At 39.9% G+C, this 26,430-nt stretch overlaps 1 protein-coding gene and 1 pseudogene across 2 annotated transcripts in view; one reads left to right on the forward strand and one right to left on the reverse strand.

Annotated features, from left to right (window-relative positions):
* GPR158 (G protein-coupled receptor 158) overlaps window positions 1-26,430 on the forward strand; it is a 354,431-nt gene that overhangs the window by 271,640 nt on the left and 56,361 nt on the right. The gene's annotated exons all lie outside the window — the stretch shown is intronic.
* On the reverse strand, window positions 15,052-16,230 carry LOC102439802 (annotated as a pseudogene). The gene has a single exon (XR_001350990.2). The product of XR_001350990.2 is annotated as a transcription initiation protein SPT3 homolog pseudogene (transcript).

The raw sequence follows: 26,430 nt of genomic DNA on the forward strand, positions 1-26,430 counted from the left end.
TCATCCCCAACTGCCCCCCTCTTCCAGCCTGGTTGCCCCTCATGCCCGCCCCCCCTCCCGCCGGCCTGGTTGCCCCACACAGCCTGCTTGTTCAGTCATTTGGTCATCCCTTACTAACCCCCCTGCCGGCCTGGTTATAAGCAGCCATCTTGTGAGGGTGTGGGGGCTAATTTGCATATTACCTCTTTATTATATAGGATAATATTGATACAAATTGCTATTTTCAGAATAAAACAAAATGTTTAGAATTTATTTGAAGTCAGAAGAGAAAAGGAGACAGAAACTTTTGTTGCCCCTTATATCATAGCCATAAGGGAAATAATGAAACAAAATGTTTCTTCCAAGTGATTTTTCTAAAATAAGATAAATGCCTACTGAAATGTCTGCCTATCTAGAAATTAGAGATGTCTCAAATGGGAAAAGAAGTTTGTCTAAGGAAACTTCATATTTAACTGGAAATTTTACAAGAACTAGGGATAGGACTGACATTTGGCCAGTGGTGGTTATCATCATATGTATTTAGCCATTACCTCTATTTCTATTCACATTCCATGCTTCTAATTTTCTTTGTAATCACTAATAGATGGCCATGGGAAAGTTTCATGCTGTATAGAGTGATGATAGAAATTTTTAAAGATTTAAGAAGACATTCTGACAAGCCACTTACAAATTGAATTCATATACATTATGAAGCACTGAAATAAGGTACTAAGTTTTCAAAGAAGAGAAGGATTCCGCACCAGACTGCCTCTTTGAATCCATCCTTGGTCACCCCTTACATTCCACCTCTGTCTGCACCCCACCCTTTTCACCTTTTTAACTTCTCATTATCTTTCTCAAGTTCCCAGGGAAGACTTTCTTAAGCTACTGTCCTCCCTTCAATCACCTTCTCTTTCTTCACTTGTCCCCACCTCACACCTATCTGAAAACTTAATATAAAACAGTGAGGAAAGGAAAGAGTCTTCAGTGAATGCTATTAAGACAAGGACTGCTATACAGAGAAAATAAAATCAGATACTTACCTCACACCACATGCACACACAGATGCATTTTAGATAAGATAGAGATATAAATATGAAAATAAAAATTAAACTATTAGGCCTGGCCTGTGTGGCTCAGTGGTTGAGTGTTGACCTATGAACCAGAAGGTCATTATTAAATTCCTGGTCAGGGCACATGCCCAGGTTTCGGACTTGATCCCCAGGTGGGGGGCATCAGGAAGCAGCTGATCAATGATTTTCTCTCATCATTAAGTTTCTATTTCTTTCTTCCTCTCTGAAATCAATTTTAAAAAATTAAACTATTAGGAGAAAATATGGAGGACTGCCTTTGTGATCTTGAAAAGATTTCTTGACTAGTAAACAAAAAGCAAAAATCATAAAAGCAAATTTTTTTAAAATATATTTTATTGATTTTTTACAGAGAGGAAGGGAGAGAGATAGAGAGTTAGAAACATTGATGAGAGAGAAACATCTATCAGCTGCCTCCTGCAAACCTATGGGGATGTGCCCGCAACCAAGGTACATACCCTTGAACAGAATTGAACCTGGGACCTTTCAGTCCGCAGGCCGACGCTCTATCCACTGAGCCAAACCAGTTAGGGCTAAAAGCAAATTTTTATTATCAAAATTTGTAACTTCTGTGTAAAGGAATACATATAGACAAAGAAAAGTATACCAAAGGAAAATTTATGAAAGAGGAAACCCAGTTGGCAATATACTCATATAGAGATGCTCAATCTTAGGTGCAATTAAGGAAATGCAAATTAAAATGGATATATCATTTCATATCCATAAGCTCTGGGGATATGTGGGAACCAAAACCAAAATTCTTCTTGCATGTGTATACACAGCCACTTTGAAATGCAAATTGGCAGCATTTATACAAATAAAAAATACATATACATTTTCATATATATAAAAATACAACCCCAAAATAGTTTTTCTAAATATGTACTCCGTACTAGAAAGACTCACACTTGTTTATCAGCAGACATGTTTAAGAATGTTCATAGTGAAAATTTGTGGGAAAGATCCTAAATACTAAATATCCATCAATTTGGAAAATAAACGTTCATTTTAGAAACTTTGTAAACCAAAGAAAGGCAAAAACATAGATTTGAGTTTTGTGAAATTCCAGGTAAATTTTCAAAATGTATATGTATAATATATGCACTGTCTGTACCAAAAATTATCATGACTAGTTTTCCTATAAACCAGGATAGCAGAGATTATTGTCAACCAAACACTTGTGTTTCTCTGCATTTCCCAGTCTGCCTTGCAGTAAGTTTGAAAGCCATATGAGTAGATCTTACAATGAAATATGCACAATGATTTGTGAAATGGATTAAGAGCCAGTGTATCTCCTCTCTCTCATTGGACTTTATAAAGAGTGAGATACAGGCTTTCAGTCACTGGGATTTCAGAGTTTATTTGTTCCCGCCACTTAGCCTTATTAAACGTTGACTAATAATTCTCTCCAAATTAATATACATTTCTCAAAACCATTGAGATAAATGATCATTTATCACTCACTGTAATTCATATGGGTTCTTTCTAGATCCATAAAGTATTCAAATTTATTCTCTAATTATTAATGTGATTGTAGTGTTTTTTAAATAGAAAAGTTTGTTTTCAGAAAAGTTAGGAATTGAAGATAAGTGGAAAGATAATTTTACTTATAATTCTGTTATAAGGAAAACTTGTTGACAATTTCATTATCTTCTCTTCCTAAATGTATATTTGTTCTTTATATCACTGAAAACATTCTATTTAATAACTAGCTTACCATTACATGATGGATCAAAAATGCATTTAACACATTTCATGTGAATTTCTTCTACAAAAACTACCCCTTGTTTCCTGACTTTTCTTCACCATTGCTAGCTTTTTCAGTGGTGCTATATTTTTATTCTGTCACAGTAGTACTATTTTTTTATTATATCACTGTTAAAATATACACTTGCTGTTTACTGTGAGAGGCCTGTAAGGAATGAAGGAGTTGTTCCTACATCACTCTTTCTCATTCTTTAATCTCGGATTAAACACTAGCTTGAAAGGAAAATATTAGGGACCCTTCAGTCCCAGCCAATGCTCTATCCACTGAGCCAAACCAGCTAGGGTGGAAAATAGTTTTATGTTTGCACTCTTATACTGTAAACCAAATCATTACAGACTTTTTTATTATGCTTTATCTGCGTATGGCCGAGGCTCTTTCAGCATTCAGTGGGAAAACTGTCCACACCTAAGAAAAGGCTAGAACTGCCGAAACCGGTTTGGCTCAGTGGATAGAGCGTCGGCCTGCGGACTGAAAGGTCCCAGGTTCGATTCCGGTCAAGGGCATGTACCTGGGTTGCGGGCACATCCCCAGTGGGAGATGTGCAGGAGGCAGCTGATCGATGTTTCTCTCTCATCGATGTTTCTAACTCTCTATCTCTCTCCCTTCCTCTCTGTAAAAAGTCAATAAAATATATTAAAAAAAAAAAAAAGAAAAGGCTAGAACAATAAACCAAGACATTTCTCATGAAAGGATGAGAATAAAAACATCATAATGAGCTTATTTCACTGGACTTGTAAAATGATAGACAATTCAACCTATCCTGTCAATGAAAAATGAACCTTTTCTGTTTTGATACTAATGATATTATTCAATACAATAAATTTGTAGATAACAGACTTTATAAATTCTCCTTTATGTTTTTTATATTTAAATGCCCTGATCTGGTGGCTCAGGTGGTTGGAGTATCATCCCATACACCAAAAGGTTGCAGGTTCAATCCCCAGTGGGGACACGTACAGGAGGCAACTGATCGATGTTTCTCTCTCACACATTGACCTCTCTCTCTCTCTCTCTCTCTCTCTCTCTCTCTCTCTCCTTTCCTCTTTAAAAAATCAATAAACATCCTCAGATGAGGCTTAAAAAAATTAAAATGCTTTATCAGATTTGAGTAAAAATTATCATTTACAAAGAGTGAAATCACAATGATTACAAAAAACTTTAATTTACAGACTTGCAACTTATGAGGAAACCATATTTCCTGGTAGATTTTTTAAAAAGTTATTGACATAGAGCTCTTTCCATAAGAGAGGTTGAGATGTATTTGTTGTTGAATCATAGGTGCCTTTGTTCAAGCAGCAGTGAAGAGCTGGACTTTGAAAGGCCCCCTAGTATGGGGTCCACTTCAGCACAATTGCAGCGAAAGCCCTGTGCTCTGCCTTTGTCCTTTCTGCTCTGACTTCCACAGTATTCACTCAGTCCCTCTCCCTTTTATGTAATCCAGTGCCATTGATGCTAGCCAAGTATACAGATAAGCCCCATGCTGCTCTTCTGAAACAATTATTTTTAAAAGGGCTCTCTGACTGAATCCACTCTGAAGGGTAGTTTGGGTAAGGGGCTTTTTTACTGTTTGTTTTTTATTTTGTTTTACTTGACCTTTTAGGAGAGCATCTGGAGACAGAGCAGGTAGCACATTATTAACTCAGGAATCTCACTAAACGTGTTAGGTGGATAATAAGAGTGAAATAATAGATTTGAGTAGATGTACCTGCAGTGTCTGGTGCAGGCTCTGATTTCTTAGTGACCTCATCTGTCACAGATAATCAGTATCTGTATTGGGAAATTACTCAAACAATGTTAACCATTTAGACTAGCGAATTATATGTTGATACTATTACTTATAATTTAAATCTCAAGGCGATGAAATGTATATTTTGTCACAATTTGCTCAGATTTAGATTGTTTAGTCAGAACTGAAAAAAGAGACAACCTTGAGAGCTTTCTTCTTTTTTTTTCTTTTTTAAAAATATTCATTGTCGTAAGAATTACATATGTCCCTTCCCCCCTCCCCCCCATTAACCACTTCTAGCCTCCACTCACACACACCCGCCTCGCCCCAGGCCTTCACCACCCTATTGTCTGTGTCCAAGGGTTATACATATGTGCATATATGTTCTTTGGTTAATCTTTTTCCCACCCATGCACCTACCCATCATCATCTTCCCTCTGAAACATAGAACAGTCTGTTCTATGTCTCTGGAAATATTTTGTTCATCAGTTTATTTTGTTCATTAGATTTCACATATGAGTGAGATGTCTTTCTCTGACTGGCTTATTTCGCTTAGCATAATACACTCCAGGTCCCTCCATGCTGTCTCAGAGGGTAAGAGATCCTTCTTTTTTACTTCCACATAGTATTCCATGGTGTAAATATACCACAGCTTTTTTTCCACTCATCTACTGATGGACAGTTAGGATGTTTCCAGACCTTAGCTATTATAAATTGCACTGCTATTAACATAGGAGTGCATATATTCTTTCTGGTTGGTGTTTCAGATTTCTTAGGCTTTATTCCTAATAGTGGGGTTACAGGGTCAAATAGTAATTCACTTTTTAATGGTTTCCCTTTTCTCTATATCTTTGCCATCACTTGTGGTTTGTTGATTTGTTGATGATAACCATTCTGACAGGTGTGAGGTAATACCTCATTGTTATTTTCATTTGCATCTCTTGGATGATTAGTGACTTTGAGCACTTTTTCATATGTCTCTTGGTCATCTGTATGTCCACTTTGGAGAAGTGTCTATTTATGTCCTTTGTCCATTTTTAATTTGATAGTTTGTCTTCTTTTTGTTAAGTTGTATGAGTTTTTTATATGTAATTTTCAATATTAACCCTTTATTAGATGTATCATTGCTAAATATGTTCTCCCATATAGTGGGCCCCCTTTTTATTTTGTTTATGATTTCTTTTGCTATGCAGAAACTCAAAAGCTTTTTATTTTGATGTAGTCCAGTGATGGCGAACCTATGACACGCGTGTCAGAGGTGTGGTTGATTTTTCTTTGTTAAATGGCATTTAAATATATAAAATAAATATCAAAAATATAAATCTTTGTTTTACTATGGTTGCAAATATCAAAAAATTTCTATATGTGACGGCACCAGAGTTAAGTTAGGGTTTTTCAAAATGCTGACACGCCGAGCTCGAAAGATTTGCCATCACTGATTGTAGTTCCATTTGTTTATTTTCTCTTTTGTTTCTCTTACCCTAGAAGATGTATCCACAAACATATTGCTATGAGATATGTCTAAGATTTTACTGCTTATGGTTTCTTCTGGGATTTTTGTGATTTCACATCTTACATTTAAGTCTTTTATCCATTTAGAGTTTATTCTTGTGTATGGTGTAAGTTGGTGGTCTAGTTCCTTCCTTCCTTCCTCCCTTCCTTCCTTCCTTCCTTCCTTCCTTCCTTCCTTCCTTCCTTCCTTCCTCCCTCCCTCCCTCCCTCCCTCCCTCCCTCTCTCTCTCTCTTTCTTTCTTTCTTTCTTTCTTTCTCTCTCTCTCTTTCTTCTTTCTTTCTCATGCACTTGTCCTATTTTCTGAGCTACATCGTCTTGATTCCATTGTATGTTCTTATCTCCTTTGTCAAATATTAATTAAGTGTAATGGCTTGGGTCAATTTCTGGGGTATCTGTTCTGTTACTCTGATCTATATGTCTGTTCTTGCGCCAATACCTTGCTGTTTTGATTACAATGGCTTTGTAGTATAACTTGATATCTGGTAATGTGATCCCTCCAATTTTGTTTTTTTCTCAAGATTGCTGGGGCTATTCATGGTCTTTTTTGGTTCCATATAACTTTTTGGAGTGTTTGTTCTAGATCTGTGAAATATGTCATTGGTATTTTAATAGGGATTGCATTGAATCTATAGATTGCTTTGGGTAGTATGGGCATTTTAGTGATGTTAATTCTACCAAGCCATAAACACGGTATATTCTTCTACTTGTTTATATCTTCTTCTATCTCTTTTTTCCAATGTCTGTAGTATTCTGAGTACAAGTCTTTTACTTAGGATAAGTTTATTCCTAAGTACCTTAATTTTTTGTTGCAGTGGTAAATGGAATATTTTTTTAGTTTTTCTTTCTGAGAACTCATTATTGGTGTATATATTAGTAAATGCCATCAATTTCTGGGTGTTAATTTTGTGTCCTGCTATATTGCCTAATTCATTTTTTATATCTAGTAGTTTTTTGGTGGGTATTTAGAGTGTTCTATGTACAATATCATGTCATCTGTGAATAATGAGAGTTTTATTTCCTCCTTTCCAATTTGGATGCCTTTTATATTTTCCTCTTGTCTGATCACTGTGGCTAAGACTCCCAGTACTATGTTGAGTAAGAGTGGTGAAAGTGGACATCCCGATCTTGTTCCTTTTCTTAGGCAAAATGGTTTTCTTATGAGTGGGTTAAAGAATATGTACTCTTTTATGTTTAAAAATATAACTACTTTAAGACTAATTTACTATTTCAAAATAAGTTTTATTTATTTTAAGAATAATTTATTTTCATTCATAAGAGCCTAAAGCTGGAAACAACCTATATGTTCACCTACCTGAGCATATTGCCACTCAAAAGAGTATACACTGTATAATTTCATTTATATGAACCCTTAGGTAAGACAAATCTAATATACAGTAATGGAAAGTAGTGGTTGCCTGGAGCCACAGGTGAATGGTGGGAATTGATTCACTGTAGAAAATTTAAAAAGTATTGATAAGGAAAGAGAAGGAAATTATCTTACCATTTAGGTATTTTTATACATGTATTTTTTTAGATGCATAGGCATATGAGAATGAAATTCAGTTTATTCAGGTGTATTTATTGACTTAGCCAACAAGATTTCATGAGTAACTCGACCACTTGTGCTATTTTTTGAGATAATTTTAAGCTATTTTTTTCTGATGTTTAAATATATTTATTTTACACATTGTATGCTGTTATATCATTCAACAATAGGAGAAATTGCCAAATGATAATGAGTTGTATGCTAAGTCTGATTCTTTCTTTTTTTAATCCTCACCTGAGGATAATTTTCCATTGATTTTTAGGGAGAGTGGAAGAGAGAGCGAAAGACAGAGAAAAATATCGATGTGAGAGAAACACAACGATTGGTTGCCTCTTGCACACACACTTACCAGGGCCTGGGTCAGGGAGGAGACTGACACCAAGGTAGGTGCCCTTGACCAGAATTGAACCTGGAACCCTTTGGTCCGAGGCCGATGCTCTATCCAGAACCAAACAGCAAGTCTGATTCTTAGTGTTTCTGTGGCTTTTATCTCTATCAGCACAGAAAACAGTGGAGATTCCTTAAAATTGTTAGTAATCTACATTATAAAATTGCTAATATGTTTTTAAACAATAACCTTTTTTCTTCTCTTGTTCAGCTGAGGAATGTCCATGCTTCCTTGGCTTCCATTATTTGTCTGAGAGCGGGGTTTCTCAACTCCACACTATTGACATGTTGTGGTGGGGCTGTCCTGTGCATTGTGGGATGTGTATCAGCACCCTGGCCTCAGTAATATCTTAGCTCCAGTTCTGTCAACCAAAAATGTCTCCAAATGTCCTTTGGGCAACAAAACCACTTCCAGGTGAGGACCACTGACTTAAAGATAGTCCAGGAGCTTAGTATTATCTGTATTTCCTTTATACACATTTCTCCCCCTCAATCTTTTATTTTTTATTTTTATTTATTTATTTTTAAAACATATTTTATTGATTTTTTACAGAGAGGAAAGGAGAGGGATAGAGAGTTAGAAACATCGATGAGAGAGAAACATCGATCAGCTGCCTCCTGCACACCCCCTACTGGGGATGTGCCCGCAACCAAGGTACATGCCCTTGACCGGAATCAAACCTCAATCTTTTAATCCCCCTTAAGTATTCTTTTGACTATTGGGCTCTGGCCTTTCTGACCTGCTGTGATTTTCAGTTAGTGAGGTAGACTTTGAGAGGCCTTGGCTATCATATGTCCATACGCGCCCAAATCACTTCTGAACGTCGACTGCCATAAAGCATCCTTTGGAATACCGCTGTCTTGGACCCATGAGAAACAGAGATGCTTTTCAGATACAACCACTGTTCTTACAACTGCACAGCAGGCGTTTAACTACACGTGACTCTGATAGATCTTATTCAAACAAATGAAGCAGACTTAATTTTACTTCTACTTATACAGGTGTTTAACAAGGTTAAAGTAAAGGACTCTGAGGACTTTTCAAGTTAGTGGAAATCATTGGTGCTTTTCCAACTACTTAAGAAAGACTGCTTAAAAGAATTTGGAGGCATTTGAGAGGAAGAACTTATCCTTTTAGTTAGATAAGGATTATCTTCCTGGGAAGCTAAGGGAAAAGACATTTATTAACTCATGTTCAACAATCACTGTGCAAAAGACGCTGTGCCAGATCATTTGGGGGAGAAATAACGAGAGAGCAGAGTGGTGCTCGTGGAGCTTATGGGAAGTTGGCAAAATTGCACACAAACATTTTTACAGTTGGGTAACGTTACTATCAATGAGAAACATTATTTCATCCATTGGCATTATTTCATCATTTGCAAATGAATCGTACAGACAGGAACAGCAGGGGTTTAGGAGAGAGGGAATTTTGAAGACTGGGAAGGTCAGAAATGTGGGGTTGGTAAAGCTAGGGTGGTCTGAGCTTGGAGTGGAGATAGGCAAAGAGGTAAAGAAAATAATACCAGTTAAGGAAAATGACCTGCGTTAAGAGGCTGAGATAAGAGAATTCAAAGCTTATTTGGTATGTAGAACTGAGATAAGTAAAGCCAGAAGGAAAGGGTGAATTCAGCCAGACCCTCGGGGTCCTTGAATATCAGGTTAAGGAACTTTAATTAGATGGAAGCTAATGTTTCCCAAACTGGGTTCTGTGAAACAATAATCCCAGGAGATGGTGGTTAAATAAATGTAAATGGTAAATGTTGCATGCTAAGTGTGTATGCCTACTGGTGACTTCAAATGCAGATTGGTATTTAAAGGCCATGCTTAACTTTGTGTAAACCAGCATTTATAAATGCATCTGATAGCAAAATATGGGGGCAGGGTTGTGAGAAAAAAGAACATAACATACCTATTAACAGTCAGTGGAACGACTTAGATAGAATTGTAATTTTATAATAGGAAAGATTCAACCATGTTTGCGAAACAGGAGGTGAGAGAACTCTGTTCCAGGTATTCATTAATTTGTCCTTTCATTCTTTCATCCCTCTACAAATATTTATTAAGCAAATACTATACGTTTTGTGCTAAGCAAAGTGAATAAAATAGTGAAGAAGGTGGTTTCTGCCATCATGGAGTTTAGAATAAAGGAAGAAGAATAATGTAGATTTAAATTTTTTGTGAGTAAAGTACTATTTAAAAAAAGAAAGAGAGAGGAAAAAGTGCCCCACTTTTTTGTTGAACAATAATGCTAAAAGAGACCTTTTCATTTCCTCTTAAATATGTCATCAAGAAATACCTATTTGATTATTAGCAATATCACTAAATCTTGTTAAAATACTTTTTTAACATTGCTGGAGTCAATGTTTAATTTAGCTTTATTTAATATTTGACCAGTTTAACATTTTGGAAATAACATTAAAGATATTAATTAGGAGGAAAGAAGAAGGTGTATAAGGTGGAAAGAAATAGAAGGAATTTTTATTCGTTTTGTTTTTACTTTTGTTTGATGTGTTATATTTGCAGCTTGATTACTTTTCACAAACTGAACACACCTATATAACCAACAAAAACAATGTTAATACCCCCCCCACACACACACTAAACTCCCCTCGGTTACCTTCCAGTTATGACCTTCCCTGCCCACCAGAGTAACCACTACTATCCCAACTTCTTTTACCATAGATTCAATTTGTGTGTGTGTGTGTGTGTGTGTGTGTGTGTGTGTGTTGGTGTATAAATGCAATCTTTCATTATATAGAGAGTTTTAAAGGAAGCCAAGAAGGCACATTTGATTCCAAATACAGATCTTTCTGTAATTCATTGGTCCTCAAACTTGGTGATACACTGGAAGTACCTAGGAGCTTTAAAAATGACTCACATCTCAATAATAATAATAATAATAATAATAATAATAATCACTCACATCTAAGTCCTACGCAGAGATACTAATGTAATTGGTATGATGTGGAGCCTGGGAAATGACATTTTAAAAGCTCCCTGATGATTCTCATGGGCACCCAAGGTTGAGAATCACTACTGTGACGTGTTGAAAGTAAAGCCGTAGATGGTTCCATAACATTGGAGTTAGCTTTGTGCCCAACTGTCTGACTAATGTTTGTAAATCTGGGCTTCCTGTGTCTAGATTTTAGGTTGCAGTTTGGCAGAAGCAGATATTATAAGTGACTAATAACCCTCCCACGATCTGTCACCTGGGCAGCAAACCATTTTTTTAATCCGGGACTGTGTGGGAGGTAAATAGGGATGCCTTGCTTTAAACAGCCTCTGCTTTTTTAAAGATGTTGGAATGTCATCAGGTAGTGGATTGCAGAGCTGTCGGTTTGTGTCAAAAGGCATTACAACCGAGACATTGAGCCAGGAGAGCGGTGACTCATTTGCTTGGGAGCTTTAGGGACCCCTGGAAGCCCGCAGGGCCTGGGGATGGCCCTGGGCACTGGAGATGATTTTCTTTTGGGGCCTAAGGAAGCCTTTAGGGGCTAAGATATTTCAAACTTAGAAGAATACAGTTGGATTCTCAGGGATTGGCATAAATCAGAATTGCAGAAGCATCTGAATTTTATTACATTTTTATTTTAGCCTGAAGTCTGACTCAGCAACAAGCTGATAAACCTGGATATATTTAATTTCCTTTTCTTCATCTTTTCCTAAATATTTTCTGATGTTAGTAAAACTTGGAGAGAATTTTATTTTACAAATGATAAGTTGCAATTTCAAGAGTCTGGAAGAGGTTCATTAAGATTCAATGAAAGGGCTATTTACCTTCCCTGAACTACATTGGGATCTGCAGTTCCATAGTCAGAAGCTCCAATTCATTTTGCACTGTCTCCTAATAAATGCTCCCCCCCACACACCATTCAGAAGAGCTGGTGCTGTGCCATCCTGGGGTGTCTTTGTACCACGGTGATATGTGGAGTCTCAGCCATTCGTGAGCCTAGGACAGTGATGGCGAACCTATGACACGCGTGTCAGAGGTGACATGCAAACTCATTTTTTTGATTGATTTTTCTTTGTTAAATGGCATTTAAATATATAAAATAAATATCAAAAATATAAATCTTTGTTTTACTATGGTTGCAAATATCAAAAAATTTCTATATGTGACACGGCACCAGAGTTAAGTTAGGGTTTTTCAAAATGCTGACACGTCTAGCTCAAAAGGTTTGCCATCACTGACCTAGGATGTTCCTTCCTGTTCTCATGTTGTTTGTTCCTAGCTTTTATCTATTTTCTATGATCTGAGCTGGTTATCTGTTTACTCTTTGAGGATATAGTAGTTAATGAGAGATAAGACCCCTGTGCTCACAGATCTTATAATCTAGCCTAGGAGACAGAAAATGAAGTTAGCTAGTAACCCATCAGGATTTCAGATATTGATGGATGTTTTTGACAATAAAAAACAAGAGAAGCAGCATTAGAAGACTGTTTTGAGGAGGTAGTGTTAACGGGCATTCTGAGTTCTTGCCATCTCCCAGGATAGAGATAAAAAGAGACCACGGGAGACCAATAGAGGGCCTGGTGCATGGGCCAGGAAAGAACCCAGATCTCTTGCACAACAGGTGCAAATTTAACACCGAACCATCCTAGGTTCTTGGACACTTCTGAGATAGAAATCAAGAGACAGCTCGTGCCCTGAAGGAGACAGCATTTAAAGGGAGAAAGAGAAATGTTGCTCTCCAAACAAAAGGCAGGGAACAGTTTTACAGAAGTTGAGGTGGGGAAGATGACATCGAAGTATGGTGGGAGCTCTGGTGCTTGTGCAGTATAACTACATGCTTTTTCATGTGTTCCATGTCTCATTAGCATGTTAAATCTCCCTCAGGGGTTTTCTTTTTAGCATTTAAATAAGAGAGGGTCACTGAAAGGACAGTCCTTCTTGTTAGCATGCACTCATGGGTGAAGGGAAAAATCATAAGTCCCCCTCTCCCCACATCATGTAGTAAATCTTATGACAGCAGCATCCTTCAGTCTAGTTACTGATTGTCTATAAAAGAAAGGGAAGACACCAGGGACCTGGAGCACGATGAGCAAGGGGAAGAGCTCAGGAGGTGGTTTCAGAAGTAGATTGCCTGAGTAATGGAAGGTTTTGGTAGTCAAAGGAGTTTGGACTGTATTGTTTTTATTTCCCACTTGATTTTTTAAAATATTTTCACTATTTTTTTAATTATAGTTGACATACAATATTATATTAGTCTCAGATTCACAATCCAGTGATTAGACATTATATGACTTACTAAGTTATCACCCTGATAAATCTAGTACCCATCTGACACCATACATAGCTATTACAATGCAAGAGCCCCGGTGCACGAAATTTGTGCACAGGTGTGGTCCCTAGGCCTGGCCAGCTATAGCAGTGCAAGCATCTGTCATAGAAGGGCTGACCTCTGGGCCCTGGGCAGCACCTGGGCCCCCAGGTCCCCACGCAACCCCTCTGCCTGAGTCACAGCACCCGAGTCCCCACATGGAGATGCAGTGCGCATGGCCAGACACCACAGGCCAGGGCACAGTTTGGGCCTCTGGGCCACCCAGCAGCACTACATGAAAGCCAGGCACGCAGTTTGCTCTCTCCCAGCCGGCCTCGCAGACCAGCTCCTGAGCAAACCCATGGGGAGCTCGACCGGCCCCTGTGGTCCCGGCGGCTGTGGCCCAGCTCACCCGGGAGCCCATTGGGGCTGGCAGCGCCTCAACTGCAGCCCGCTGCCAGCACCTCATCGCCAACACCCACCATGTTCCACGCTGCCCCCTGGTGGTCAGTGCACATCATAGCGAGCGGTCAAACTCCCAGTCTAGGGGACAATTTGCATATTAGGCTTTTATTATATAGGACTAGAGGCCCGTTATAGGAAGATTCCTGCAAGAATAGGGCTTCCTCAGGCCTATTCCTGCAAGAATAGGGCTTCCTGAGGCCGGAGCTAAGCAGTGGAGAAGGGAGAGAAGCCGGCGGGCTTCGCTCCCTTCTCGCCACCTCGATTCCTCCCGTCTCTGCTGCCTGGCTCCCTCCCATCTCTGCCGCCTGGCTTCCTTTCATCCCCGCCACCTTGCTCCCTCCCTTCTCTGCCTCCTCGTTCCCTCCTATGTCTGCTGCCTCAGCTCTGCTCCTGTCTCTGCTACCTCTGATCATTTCCTTCTCCACCGCTTGGCTCCCTTCTGCAGTGCTTGGCTTCCTTCTACACTGTCTTCAGTCTTCGCTGGGTGCCTGTGTATGCAAATTAACCACCATCTTTGTTGGGTTAATTTGCATACTCTTCTGATTGGCTGGTGGGTGTAGCAAAGGTATGGTCAATTAGCATATTTGTCTTTTATTCGTGTAGATTATTGACTATATTCCTTATGTTGTACTTTACATCTCAGTGACTATTTTATAACAATCAATTTGTATTTCTTAGTCCCTTCAATATTTTTACCTTTCTCCCAACCCCTCACCCATTTGGCAAGTATCAAAATGTTCTCTGTATCTATGAGTCTGCTTCTGCTATGCTTGTTCATTTATTTTGGTTTTTTTAGATTCCTCATATAAGTGAAATCATCTGGCATTCCTCAATGTGACTTATTTCACTCAGCGCAATACCCTCCAATCCATCCATGGTTTTGAAGATGGCAGGATTTCATTCTTGTTTATGACTGGGTCATATTTCATTGTATATATGTGCCACTTCTTTTTTATCCATTCATTTATGATGGACACTTAGATGATGGCGATTGTAAATAATGCTACAATAACATATGGATGCTTATGTCTTTTTGATTTAGTGGTTTGGGTTTCTTCAATACCCAGAAGTGGAATTGCTGGGTCCTTCTTTATCTCTTGTTTAAGCTTTTGTTTTTTTTGTTTGTTTGTTTTTTTTAAAAGAGACAAAAATGACTAACTTTTATTTCCCAAGAGAATTATGCCACTTTTATACAACAAAATTACAGTCACCACAAATTGCTTTCAACAATTCCATTGCTTCTTCATTTGACCACTTGAAAATCAAAATTCTTTCAGATTATAAATATAACTTTTTATAACTCTGTTATTACGTACTATGAATGGGGAAAGGGGGCCAATCTTGTGGCCGTAGCGCCAAATGGCCTCTCTGATGTGGCAGGGCTGGATGGCATCGCTGTGAGCCTCAACACCACAGGTGCAGTGCTCTTTTTTCTTTTCCTTCGCTTGGTTTTTGCTGAGTCTTGTCCAGCATTCCCATTCCCGAGGGATCCTGCTGTGGCTTTCCCTGCATGCTGTGGTCCAGAGGATGGAGCTGTTGGTGTAGGAGGAGGTGTATTTTCAGGGGAGTCTGGGTAGGACTTCATGCAAGATCCCTCGGCAGAGCTGTGATACTGAATGAAGGCGGCCGAAATGGCGTGGCCGAACGGGTCTCCTGCCTTGGTTCCCATGTCCTGCCTCACAAGTAGAGCCAGATCCACTAACTGTGCCACAGTTTCATACGCTAAATATGCCAAAATTTCCATAGCGATAACATTGGGTTTTATCTCCATACTGCTACAGTCCAACCAGTCTCGAAATTTGGAGGCTTTTTTGGAGAAACTCAATTGTCGACTTTCACAGAATTCTGCATATTAGGCTGAATCCATAATTCGAGTTTGTCTTTCTGCTCTCTCCATTCTTTCTTGTTTAACTTCATCAATTTCATCATCTTCAAACATCGCCAAGAGTTCTCCCGTTTGGTCAATAGAGTTGAGAAAGTCCTGTGCGGTTTTCTGTCTTTTGTGTGCATTATTACTGCCACTCATTTTGTCTTCAAGAAGATCATCCTCGTCTATGCCTTTGACAATCTTTGATTTGTAGTCTCGGAAAAACATGTATTTTAACAGTCTTCTAAGTTTTTTCTTATCTTTGCGCATGAAAAACAGAAGATCTTCAGGAGATACTACCCTTGCTCCCCGGAGCTGAGAAACTTCAGCAGCTTGGTGTAACAGATTAATTAACTGAGTGTGTACCACATCTTCTACCAAAACTGCTGTTTCATGAAGAGGCTTCTTAGAATCACCTAAAGAAAACATCATACTCTGCAATTCTGAGGCAAAGCTTGCAGACTTTCCTGTACTTCTTCCACTACTTGAAGTGGCAGTAGACATTGGGCTGGCTGCAGTATTATTCATCTCTGCTTTAAGAACACTTGTCGCAAGGCTGCGCGTCCCGCGTGGAGAATGTGGGGATGCAGACGGTGTGGTTTCTGCTGCTGCGGCAGGGACACGCTGGGATAGGGGCGGGGTGGGGGAGGGGCCGAGAGTGTAGAAGGGGGAAAAGTGGTTCAGCGGGAGCGGGGGTCGCCGCGGGGGTGGGGGCAGTAGCGTGAGTCCGACTCTCTCTGTGGGCGTAGGTGGCTGAGACCCAGGAAAGAGCCCTACAGACGCCCCCACACAGGCGGCCCGGGCGCTGGCGCTGGCGCATGCCTAAGCTTTTGTTTTAAAGCCTATTTTTTCTGGTATAAGTATTGCTACCCAAGCTTTTTTGTTTCCATTTTCTTGAAATAACTTTCTCCATCCCTTTACATCCAATCTGTGTGTCTTTCAATCTGAAGTGAAGTCTCTTATGAACAGCATATGTATATCAGACATTTTTGAATTTTCTTTTTAGCTCTATATTAACCTGGGGAGGATTAATACCATGATCTCAGAGGAAAACATGAGAGAGACCTGTTTGAATTCTAGTCCGGGTAACAATTGAGCTTGTGGTCTGTGGCAGTTATGCCTTTAATCTTTAATCATATTGGGGTTGCTAAGAGCTGGAATTTTCTTGAAAAACCTGTATTTTATAAAATTACATTCTGTATGTGCTAAAGATAAATATGGAAGGAAGCACTAGTGTGAGACCTTCATTAGATTTTAGAATGATATTTGCTTTTAATTTGATGGTCCACTTTGACTTTTTCAAAACACCTGGGGAGCATTCCATGCCTTTTGGCAGAAGAAAAGTAAGAAACAAAATCATAGATTGAATTCCTATCACTTTCACATCCTGAAAAAAGTCAGACAGGACCCTTATTAAGTTACTCTACAATGTGACACAGATAACCTTTACATGGTGATTTATTTAAGATGATCGATCATAATTAAATGATCAAGTTTTTACTTATTTGTTTGGAATGGAAGCACTAATGCTGGTGGATTCATTTCTCTGGAAGTTTCCTTTACTGACACATAGAACTGTTTGGGCTTATATTGAGGCAGATGGAGGCATTTAAATCTTGGAGAGGTACACATAGAGTGAAATGACTGATAAATGAACATGGCTCACAATTACAGTTATTGCACATCAGAGCTTATTGGCATATAAATTAAACTGCTGCAAGGTAGAAGAATGGAAGAAAAAATTAGGTTTCTGTGTGAGATCAAATTAATTCAGGAATCATTTGGACATTTTATTCCTCTGAAAACAGTTTGCTTAGAGGTCTCCAGCTGCGCTTGGCATCAGGCCATATTCACAATGAAAGGAATGTGCTTTAAGACTTGAAGTTATACAGCAGACAGTGGTTTCCATCTATTGCACACGTAAATCGATGGGTGCTTTTTGGAAATCATTTCTAATTGGAGGTGGAAGCCAGAAAGGGGCAGAGGGAAGAACAAGGACACAGACCTCCCTTGAAAAATGGGGCTTGAGAAATCCCATGGCCATGGCTCAGAGCAGAGAAAGTCAAAGGCAGGTTTGGGAAGTGAATTGCTTTGTGGGGGACAAGGGAGATTAGCACCAGGCAACATAGGGATTCCTCACGGGGAATTACACTGCACAGTCCCACTAGAGAGGAACAGTGTCCAAGTATTAGCTTAAATGCCACTTCTTCAGAGGGACCTTTACTGACCATCTTACTAAAAACCTCTTTTTTTAAAAAAAATGGGAAAAAAACCTCTTCTTCCATTATTTTCTACTACTAAAACTAGTTTTATTTCCTTCATGATAATTTGAAATTATGTTTATTCATGCGCTTATGTATTTATTGTCTCTCCCCCTTACTAAATGAATCATAATTTGCACTAGGGTGAGGTCATGTTTTCTTTGTCAGTGTAGTTCCAGCAATTAATTCAGCACTTAACTCAGCCTGGCAGATAGCAGGCAGGTTAGAAATGTTTGTTGAATGAATATGCAGAGCCTGGAGGAAACAATCTGAAAACTGCTGTGGACTGGGTTGTATCCCTCATGCAAGAGCCTTGGGAATGCAGCTCTGGTCAGGGCGCACTCAGAGACATGAAAATTCCACACTCCAGCAGCCTGAGGAGGGGAACTTGCTGAAGATCCCGCTGGTGAGGGTACCCGAGACTACCTCATACCATCTCCTAATATGCTGTGGAGTAGGCTGGGGAAATCATAGTTCCCATTTTAGTGTTGAGAAAATAGGACAAATGTGAAAGAAAGTGCCCAACTTGCATAGCTGATAAAAAGCAGAGCCAGGACTTAAACTCCAAGACCAGGCCCTGTGTTCCCTTCCGTCTTGTCTCCTGACACTGCTCTCCATACACTTGAGGCTCTCCTGCAGAGCTGCAAACTATTGTCTTTCTCTGCACCAAGTGCCAGGAACTTGCCCCTGAATTTTGTAAAGCTTCAAGCTCCAAAGCCAATCTGCTGACTCACCCCAGGCACTGCTGTATCACACACCCTTTGCCCTGGAAGATTACCAGCTCTTATTACTGCTTCTTGCAAAGAGACAATGGAGCCCAGGGCTGGTCCCAAAGAAGGAATGCCTGAGTCTAAGACTATTTTAAATTCCCCCTAAGACAGAGATAGGCTTATATAACTGCAGAACAGTCATGATTTTCAAAGCTAACTGCAGAACAGATTAAAGTAGATATATAACCAGGGTGTTTCCACAATAAACTACTCTCACTAGAGCCTTCCACAGGGGAGAGCACTACCATGTACTGAGCACCTGTCATATGTCAGGCACTTTACATCGATGATCCCATATGAAGTGAACCCAGGTAAGTGTGGGGTCCAACCGAAGCTCTGAGTGATGCTCTAATTTAGAACCCTATTTATAGAGTGCTCTGATACTGGCATTGTGACTAAGGGTAAAGGTGGGACCACTCTGGTAGTCTACCAAACACTGGCAATAAGCCGGCTTGTTTTCGCTGCCCCTGCTAGGTCATGATTCCCTATTCAGTTGGCAGTTTCCCAATATTGGGGGTCTGGCCTGCAAAAAGTATAGTGTGCAAACTAAGGCCAAGAGGTGGGAACTTCCAAGCACATGGTCTATAGGCAGGTAGAAGCAATATTGAAATTCAATTTAGTCCTATTTTAATATTAATAAAAAATCTAATCTTTATCGTGGATATCTAAGTATCTATGGACATGTGGCTCTTAGTCTTTGTAACAGATTCTACATTATTAAGAGTGGAGAAAACTGGAAGTGGAATCAGTACCTGTGTAGTTGGCATGGGGAAAGGAATTTATCTTCCTTACTAAAGGAAGATCTTCAGTATGTTAGTATTAGGAGGAAATTATGTGGGGGGTTTTATCGCTTCCCAGTTCCTCAGAACACATCAAACTGCAAAACGTAGACATTCTATAATCTCTGCCTGGAACTATTATTTTGTTGTTGTTGTTAAACATCCCTGGGGGATATTTTTCCATTGATTTTTAGAGAGAGTTATAGGGAAGGAAGGAAGGAGGGAGACATAGAAAGAGAGAAACATTGATGTGAGAGAGAAACATTGACCAGCTGCCCTCCCATGCACACCCTAGCCAGGGGAAGGGATTGAACCGGTCACCCAGGTAGGTGCCCTTGACCAGGAATTGAACCTGCAACCCTTTAGTGTATGGTCCACACCTGCCAGGGCTCTGCCTGGAATTATTGTTTATGACTCACCACAAGGCTGAAGCTCAATTTCTGTCCAGCCTTACTGTAAATGTCAATTTAAAGAGGCCTACTTTCCCCTAGTAACCTCTCTCACTGCTGTTTCCTATTCTTGCATACTGTTTGTTTCTTCAGTCACATTTATAATAATTTGTAATTCATACTATTTGCTTACTTACTTAAGTGTCTCTCCTTCATTTGGTTTCAACTCCATGAGTTCAGGGACTACATTTGTTATTTACTAATATATTGCCCTTTGCCTAACACAGTGCCTGTCACATAAACTCAACTATTTGTCAAATAAATGATTGAATGCAAGAAAATAAATGAACTGGTGTGACAGAGTAGCCAACAAAGTACTTTTGCCTTTTTCTAAATATGTTGAATTCCCAACTTAACTTGCTTTGATCCTCATTAGCTCTAAGAAATGTACCACTTTAGTCCTGTGGCCCCAGAATGGACCCCAATCTTAGCCTTGCCTAGTTTCCTATTTCCTAACCCCTGGCCAGCTTCCATGTGGTGGACACCATCTTATGATGTTATTACATTTTTATGATGGCTTAAAACCTCAGAGCCAAGACTAACAAAGGCAGATGTCAACTCTGTGGCTATCTAGGGCATTCCTACTGAGTTTTGCTCTCTGTGAGAAGGTCTTCTTCCCAGAATGATTGACGTTATTGAGGACCTAGATCTTTAAATGACACATCACCTCTAGCAGACAAGAATGTGGAGATATATATATATATATATATATATATATATATATATATATATAGCCAACCCTTTTATTATGGCTAGATATTCTTACTCTAAATTAGTATAAAAAGTTTTATCTTTGTTTTTTAAATCTCACCTGAGAATATTTTTTTCCATTGATTTTTAGAGAGAGCGGAAAGGTGGAAGAGAAGGAGGCAAGGGAAAAGGGAGAGAGAGAGAGAGAGAGAGAGAGAGAGAGAGAGAGAGAGAGAGAGATATGAGATTTTGATTGTCTCTATATGGCATGCCCCCTACCAAGGATCGAGCCTACAACCTGTGCATGTGCCCTGACTAGGAATTGAACCAGCAACCTTTTGGTGCATGGGAGGATGCCCAACCAACTGAGCCACACTAGCCAGGGCTACAACACTTTATTAAAGTTATAGTTATACAGAGGATATTTAAAAACTATCCTCCAGAACATGGATCCACAACTCATGCTGAAGGAGTAAGTATCCATTGGTATATCCCTAATTTAACCCAACAGTACAATAGCAAAATAAACATTAAAATGTAAATGAAGAGGCAGTAACTTTTGAAGATTCCTATTCCATTTTGGTGAAGCAATAAGTTAACAGTGTGGACTATTTATTGTTATGCAGTCTTAAAATATAAGTGGGATTTTTCACTCAAAATGTAAGTGTATCAAGCAACAATGAAAGAGCTATACTGATAACTGATTGATTTAATTTTAAATCTATGACATACAAAAAAAAAAAACCCCAAAGATTTGAAAAGGCTTACAGAAATCTTTAAAAAAAATTAACCAAATAATCCAGAAATTACAAAACACACACAAAAATGCTATTTAAAAAAGTTTAGAGAGATATCTAAAGACCAACAAAATAATAAAAATATTTCAGAAATTAAAACAGCTGTTTAGTAGGAAAAAAGTAATTACAACTTGTTAGCCCCTTAGATATATTACATATGGTTTTATGGTTCTATAATGACTAGAAATGGACCACAAATCTCACTTGAAACTTGCTAACGGGTAGCACAAAGTGAGAAACATAGTTACATGATCTAGAGCAGGGGTCCTCCAACTACGGCCTGCAGGCCACATGCAAATACAAATATTGTATTTGTTCCCGTTTTGTTTTTTTACTTCAAAATAAGATATGTGCAGTGTGCATAGAAATTTGTTCATAGTTTTTTTTAAACTATAGTCCGGCCCTCCAACGGTCTGAGGGACAGTGAACTGGCCCCCTGTTTAAAAAGTTTGAGGACCCCTGATCTAGAGCAACCCTGGACACGGGGACCTACCCCCATGAACCTGCCCACCTCAACGGGTGCCCTTGACTGCCAGGCTGCTGAAATGGGAAGACAAAGAAGCAACACCCAAAGGAAAGGAAAGGAGGAATCACCAGGAAAGGAACTAAATGAAATGGAGGTAAGCAATTTGTTAGCACCTTAATGAGAATTATAAGGAGCTAATGAGAACTACATCATCATGAAAAAACAGGTTGAAACAATGGCTAAGAATCAAGTGGAAATGAAGAATGGCATAGCTGAAATAAAGAACACCCTGGGAGGATTCAACAGTAGTTGACTAGAAGAAGCTGAGGACCAAATCAGTGAATTAGAAGACAAGGTAGAAAAAGACACTCACTCTGAGCAGCAATTGGGGAAAAAAATTAAAAAGCAGGAGGAGAGTTTAAAGGAGCTTTGGGATAACATGCAAAGTAAGAACATCTACATAATAGGGGTAACAGAAGGAGTAGAATCTGAGCAAGAACTAGAGAACCTGTTTGAAGAAATAATGACAGGAAACTTCTTTGACCTGGTAAAGAAAAAAGTCACACAACTCCTGGAAACAGAGAATCCCAATCAAGATGAACCATAAAGACTCATACCAAACACATCATAATGGCAAATGTTAAAGACACAGAGATAATCTTAAAGGCTGCAAGAGAGAAACAGAAAGTTACCTACAAAGGAGCTCCCATTAGACTGTGAGCTGATTTCTCAAAAGAAACACTTCAGGCCAGAAGGGAGTGGCATAAGGTATACAAGGTAATGAAAAGCAAAGATTTTATACCAAAGCTAGCAAGGCTATCATTCAAAATTGAAGATGAAATTAGGAGCTTTGCAGTCCAAAAAATAAAAAGGCTAAAGGAATTTATTACCACCAAACCAGAATGCAAGAAATGCTAAAGGGACTGTTGTAAAAAAGAAGAAATAGAAAGAGAGGGGGAACACAGGCATAAAGGATAAAAATGGCAACAAATAAGTACCTATAAATAATAATTTTAAATGTAAAGGGATTAAATGCTCCAATCAAAAGACATAGGTGAATGGATAAGAAACATAACCCATATATATGCTGTATACAAGAGACCCACCTCAGAACAAGACTCACACAAGGTGAAAGTGAAGGAATAGAAAAATTTTCCATGCAAATGGAAATGAACAAAAGCTGGAGTAGCAATACTCATATCTGAGAAAGTAGACTTCAAAATGAAGGCCATCACAAGAGACAATGAAGGCCACTTCATAATACTAAAAGGATTGATCCAACAAGGGGATATAACCCTGGTAAACATTTATGCACCCAATTATAGGAACATCCAAATATATATATATATCCTATATAATAAAAGAGAAACATGCAAATTAACCATCCCTCCGCTACGCTCAAGCCATGCCCACAAGCCAATCAGGAGCGAGTATGCAAATTAACCCAACTAAGATGGCGGCAGCCACGGAGCTGGAGCGAGCAGGAGGCTTGGGTTGCCCCTGGCGATGGAGGAAGCCAAGTTTCCCGCCTGCCCTGGCCAGCCCTCGGCTCCGCTCAAGGCTACAAAGTTTCAATTATAGAAGATAAATAAATCCCAGAAACAAGAAAAGAAAAGAAAAAAAGGAGAGTCTGGGAGCTTGGATCACTGCGGGTCGTGGCCAGCCTGAAAACGACCCTCAGCCCCTCACCCAGGCTGGCCCCACCCTCATGGGGTGAGGGTCCCCACTGGGGGGCTTGACCAGCCTGCAAACAGCCATCAGCCCCTCACTCAGGCTGGCCAGGCACCCCAGTGGGGACCTCCACCCTGATCCGGAACACCCTTCAGGGCAAACCAGCTGGCCCCCACCCGTGCACCAGGCCTCTATCCTATATAATAAAAGGGTAATATGCAAACTGACCCTAACAGCAGAACGACTGGGAATGACTGGTCACTATGACACACACTGACCACCAGGGGGCAGACGCTCAATGCAGGAGCTGTCCCCGGTGGTCAGTGCACTCCCACAGGGGGAGCTCTGCTCAGCCACAAGCCAGGCAGATGGCTGCCAGCACAGCAGTGGTTGTGGGAGCCTCTCTCGTCTCCTCAGCAGTGCTAAGGATGTCCAACTGCAGCTTAAGCCTGCTCCCCACTGGCAAGTGGACATCCCCCAAGGGCTCCCAGAGGGATGTCTGACTGCCAGCTTAGGCCCGTTCCCCTGGAGAGTGGGCCTAAGCCAGCAGGTGGTCATCCCCCAAGGGGTCCCAGCCTGCCAGAGGGCACAGGCCAGGCTGAGGGACCCCCGCAAGTGCACAAATTTTTGTGCACCAGGCCTCTAGTATATATATAAACAACCTCCTGGATAACTTAAATGGAGAGATTGACAGCAATATGGTCATAGTAGGAGGATTTTAACATCCCACTGATATCACTGGGTAGCTCTTCTAGACAAAATATCAACAAGGAAACTGTGACCTTATATGACACACTAGATCAAATCAATGTAGTAGACATTTACACATCATTTCACCCCAAAACTTTAGAATATACATTCTCCTCAAGTGGATATGAGACATTCTCAAAGATAGGACACACAATAAGTCTCTAAAAATTCAAGAGGATTGGAATCATATCAAGCATATTCTCAGATCACAATGTCATGAAACTAGAGATCAACTACAATATAAACACCCCAAAACATCCAAACACATGGAGGCTAAATAACATGTTATTAAACAATGAATGGGTTACCAATGAAATCAATGAACAACCCAAAAGGATTTTGGAAACAAATGATAATGAACACAAAACAACCCAAAATCTATAGGATGTTAGAAAAAGAGATCAAAGAAGATATAAACAAATGGAGGAGTATACAGTTTTCATTGATTGGTAGAGTCAACATCATTAAAATGTCTATGAAAGTATCCTAGAAACCCAAAGCACCAATAAGTAAGAATGTATTCACCCCTATGTTCATAGAAGCACAATTTACAATAACTAAGATCTGGAAACAGCCCAAGTGCCCATCAGTAGTTGAGTGGAATACAATGTACACCATGGAATACAATGCAGCTATAAAAAAGAAGGATCTCTTACCCTTTGAGACAACATGGATGGACCTAAGAGTATTATACTAAGCAAAATAAGCCAGTCAAAAAAAGATAAGTATCACATGATCTCACTCATATGTGGAATCTAATGAACAAAATAAACTGATGAACAAAATAGATCCAGAGACATAGAAACATGGAACAGACTGATGAATCTTAGAGGGAAGGCATAGGTCGGTGGGTGGGGAGAGATTAACCAGGGAACTTATATGCGTATATGCACAGCCAATGGACACAGACAATAGTATGGCAAAGGCCTGGAAAGGGTGGGTTGGGGGTGGAGGGGGTCACTGGGAAAAAATGGGGGGCCATCTATAATACTTTCAACAATAAAGATACATTTAAAAAAATAAAAAATAATAAGAAACAAAGAATTCTGAGAGGGTTGAATAGGAAAGTTTCTTTCAATTCCATGATGCCTGAAACCTCTGATGTAAGACTTAAGGCTTGGGGTGAAGTTCCCTGAAGGCTTCTCACTCATACATCTATCCTTGATGCTCACTATCGGTTGGAAGACTGTAATGGCTAGAAGTGTGTCTGAAACATTTACACCTGGACTTTACAAGTGGATGCCTGGTTTCTTAAAAAATGGTAACAATATTCCAAGGGCAAACGTCCCAAGAAAAAGAGAGCCAGTGTAAGCTGTATTACTTTTATGACCTAACCTCCAAGTCCCATAAAATCACTTCAAGCATATTCTATTGGACAAGGTAGTTACAAGGAGGCATATAAACATCCTATCTAACAAAGAGGGCATATGCTAATTGACTCTCACGCTATTGCAAAGATGGCGGCACCACAGCCAATAAGGAGGGAATATGCTAATTGACTGCCTTACCCTCAAAGATGGTGGCGCCCACAGCCAATAAGGAGGGATTATGCTAATTGACTGCCACACCCTCAAAGATGGCGGTGCCCACAGCCTCAAGATGGCGGCGGCCAGTCCCCTCAGCCTCACCAGGGCCCCTGCCTCAGGAGTCCCCCAGTCCCCTCAGCCCCCGGCTTCCCAGGGCTGGCCCAAGGTGCAGGCAAGCCTCGGATGGCAGCTGCCCAGCCACCCAGGGCTGCTCGAGGCTCAGGTAACCAGGGCTGACCAACACTTGTGCTGCCGGCAGTGGCAGCAGCAGAGGTGTGATGGGGCATCTCCTTCCCCTGATTGCCGGGTCGCCTCCCACCCCTGAGGGCTCCCAGACTATGAGAGGGGGCAGGCCAGGCTGTGGGACCCCCCTCCAGTGTATGAATTTTCATGCACCGGGCCTCTAGTCACATTATAAAAAGAGTGTGTAGGCTGGACCAGAGACCAATGTACTCATCTTTGAAAAACACAGTATACTACAGGCCCTTGAATAATATCTGAGTTCTTTTAGTAATGAAGAAGGGAGTTTTGTTCAGATAGACAACCAATAATGTTTACTAATGTACCTTATTTGATAAAATAGTCCAAAGGAGAATTTTAAAACTGTATGTCCTATAGAGTTCAATTATTTCCAAGATGATTATTATGTAGAAGCTTCATATTTTTAA

The sequence above is a fragment of the Myotis lucifugus genome, unplaced genomic scaffold (genome assembly GCF_000147115.1).
Source record: "Myotis lucifugus unplaced genomic scaffold, Myoluc2.0 scaffold_390, whole genome shotgun sequence".
Lineage (NCBI taxonomy): Eukaryota > Metazoa > Chordata > Mammalia > Chiroptera > Vespertilionidae > Myotis > Myotis lucifugus.